Here is a 3546-nt window from a genome sequence, read left to right on the forward strand (position 1 = left end):
TATGTATGGAGGGCAGCGAAGCTTCCATAGAAGCCCATAGGCGCAAAGAGGGCGGCTCATGGGGCGCAGCGCCATCTGGTAGGTGCGCGGCATTGTCATTAGTCATGCTCGCCCGTGACGTACAGGAAGTGACGCTTTATTAAAAAGAAACAAAGAAACACGATATGATGCATTTTCCTCAAGATTGTGACGTCACGATTGTTTTTGGCGCGAAATTTAAATGATTTTCGCCGGTGGCGCGAAATTTAAAGTTTTTCAGATGTTCTACACGCCTGCTACCGTCCTTCAAACCGTGCTTCACGCGTATTAGCCAACATTGTAATAGCCTTGTATGTATCAATCACTCCCATGTAATCCCCCTTCCAAAAGAACCCGTTTTTTATCAGTTCTGGGGACCACCAATAACTTACTATCTTCTTCAACTAAGCAGTGTGTTACAGCACGCCTATGAAGGCATACTTATTATTGTAGCAACGGCTTGTTCGCCAAGAAAGACAAAAAAGGCACAAGCTTGGTTTACACAATTTATTATATACAAACTTACAACACCACCACTGAACACTTGAAGATTGATATGGCGTTAAAAACGAAGTGAAAAGAGGTCTGGACAACTCTGTGCACGCACTTAATACTCTCAACAGGAGGCACGTTTACGCATTTATCTTGCACTGTTCACGTTGAGAGCTCGTAACTAGATTTAACTATATCAATCACAAGTGGAAGTGCGGGCAAGGTCAGGGCTATGCATGTCTTTTGCATTTGAATGCCCATATCAATTAATGCTTCAAGAGATTGAAAATTGAGAAGTTTCGTTATAGCACATGCGCTCGCCACAAGCCTATTGTGCTCCACAGCTTGGCTGATGTGAGTGTTAGGACGCAGGAAACTGCCACAAAATGACAGGAAAGAAAGCATTGGAAAAAGGATAATAATTCGCTCTGTGGCAAATTGTTAGCACCATACTGACTCACTAATTTACCTTTCATCGCAGTTGTTTGGTTGTGTATACCTTACACAACCAAACATTAATGCACAAGAAAACATCGAGGTCAACACTTGTTCTCACACACTCCTCAATAATGCACAGGGTGTCTACACAATCCGGTATGACAGCGCGATCGTTGAATGCAACACGTAAGACAAACTAAAGGGGTTTCCTGTGGGCATAACGCAAGCGTTGTCTCATCTGCACAGCCTCTGGATTTGTTGCTTGGTTTTGCGTCTCACAGCTGCATCAAGGAGCTCAGTATTCTTTTTACGGGCGAACCAATGAAGCCTCACCCTTGCAAACAAGGCAAATAAATCGTCATAGACATCCTCACTGCAGAGAGTCAGCAGCTTTTCGACCTTCTCATAAAGAGTGATGCACAATGCCTTCCCAACGCCTTCTTTTAAAAGAAGACTGTCAATTGACGCCACAAAAACCTTCTCACAAGATTGAACGAAGGAAACAAAGCAAGGTGAAGGGACCGAGAGGCTTCCAAAGTCTCCTTCAGCCGTTCCTTTCACACTCAAATACAACAACACTTGGCTGTAATTAGAAAAGGCGGCATTCTTGATTTGCAATTCACATTGCTGAGTCACGTTTTGACATGTATGATATTTGACAAACCTTGTTACAAGTCATCCAGCAAAGTAAACAATGTTGTTAAGTGATAATAAAGAGGGATAACTACAGGATGTGAGGTCAGCTGCACATTGTGGAAGTGAGCTTCCGAGACTAAGAGAAGCTGAGGGAGCTGTGAGACCAACCGGAAGAGCCGCTAAAAGAGTTGCCATGTCCTCTTCGCAGTTGGTCTTGTCAGACAGTTTAAACATGTTGCTAACTAGGAGACGCCTAAAGGCTGCCTGAAACTGCCGGCAAGAGGAATTGGCGTTCACACCAGACTTTGACCTTATCACGGAGAATGTGTTTTCGAGTGCATCTTAGTTGAGTTGGCGAGTCAGAAGGTATCTGAAACCATACTGAGTTGTCAGGTGCTCATAAATCAGCATAATATACCGAATGGTCAAGGAGAAACCGCGAATGCAAGCAGGCTGCCGTGGGCACCCAAAAACGGTAAGGCTTTCGAACATAAGAAGGCACTCTTTCAGAAACTCCTTGTGAACGGAGCCTTCGTGCATTGCAGACACATATGCGCTCTTCCCGCGTTTCTGTGAGCTGTTCAAGCTATCAAAAAGACGATCCATTTTTTTTCAATAAACCAGGCAATGTGGATAGCTTCAAGTGGCAGTTGTTGGAAAGTTAGTATGGCAAACTTTGCAGCAGCACAGTGATTACTGAATATTTGCGCTGCTAGTTTCACTGACATTTTGGAGGCAAAAGCCAAATTAAAATGCTTCTCACAGAGCCTTGGCATGAATCGGATTTCAAGTTGTTTGTCTTTTTCGTAGGCATCCCTGAGGAAAGAGCTTCTCAACGTGTGGTCCCCAACTTGAAAATTGTACTTGAAGAACATATTTCGTAAGCACTTAAGCAGATGGGGAACATCAAATAGAAAAAGTGAAAGCCGTTTACAACTCCCTGTAACGCCGAATTAGAGCGCAGCTCTTGAGGAGGAGGAGGGAAGGGTACTGGGGGGGGGGTCAAGTGACCTTGGGTGGGGGTCACGTGACCTAGGAGGGTCACGTGACGATGACGATGCCGATGACGTCATCAGTAACGATGACGATGCGGATACCGATGACGTCATCAGTGACGTCACTGATGACGTCATCAGTGATGATGACAATGACGATGCGGATGCCGGTGACGTCATCAGTGACGTCACTGATGACGTCATCAGCGATGATGACGATGACAATACGGATGCCGGTGACGTCATCAATGATGATGCCGATGACGATGCGGATGCCGGTGACGTCATCAGTGACGTCACTCACTGATGACGTCATCAGTGATGATGACAATGACGATGCGGATACCGGTGACGTCATCAGTGACGTCACTGATGACGTCATCGGGGGTCACGTGAGTCCGGGGGTCACATGACTTGGGGAGCCACGTGACCTTGGGGGTCACGTGACCCTGGGGGAGGGGTCACGTGACCTTGGGGTGACCTGGGGGTCACGTGACCTTGTGTGTCACATGACCTTGGGGTGCGTGACCTTGGGGTCACGTGACCCTTGGGGAGGGGTCACGTGACCTTGGGATGACCTTGGGGGTCAAGTGACCTTGGGATGACCTTGGTGACGCCGACGGCGACGGCGACGCCGCTCAAGCCGGGAACGGGCCCCCAAGAGCTGCGCTCTAAAAAAAGTGGCTTCTCATTCACAGTTATGTAGGGCTTCTCAGGGGTAACAAGGGCATTAAAAAGAGCAACATTTTGATTGCCTTGGTCACATACGACAGCTACTGGCTCCAGGTCGGCTTTCACAAGCAAATTGTGGCACTGGAAAAGAAGGTCACGCAAGATGTTGGCAGGTGTTCCCCCATGAGCAAAAAAATAGCCAAGTGGCTGCTTCCATGGCGTGCGAATGCCTTTAGACATAAACACAAAAGCTTTGTTTGCAAGGTTATGGCTTCTTCCAGTGTTACTTTCTTCG

The 3546-nt window shown here is 46.9% G+C and overlaps 1 pseudogene; it reads right to left on the reverse strand.

Annotated features, from left to right (window-relative positions):
* Positions 1–1038: 1038 nt before the first annotated feature.
* On the reverse strand, positions 1039–2138 carry LOC120841234 (annotated as a pseudogene).
* Between the last annotated feature and the right edge of the window lie 1408 nt (positions 2139–3546).

The sequence above is a fragment of the Ixodes scapularis genome, unplaced genomic scaffold, assembly GCF_016920785.2.
Source record: "Ixodes scapularis isolate PalLabHiFi unplaced genomic scaffold, ASM1692078v2 PGA_scaffold24__2_contigs__length_7659602, whole genome shotgun sequence".
Lineage (NCBI taxonomy): Eukaryota > Metazoa > Arthropoda > Arachnida > Ixodida > Ixodidae > Ixodes > Ixodes scapularis.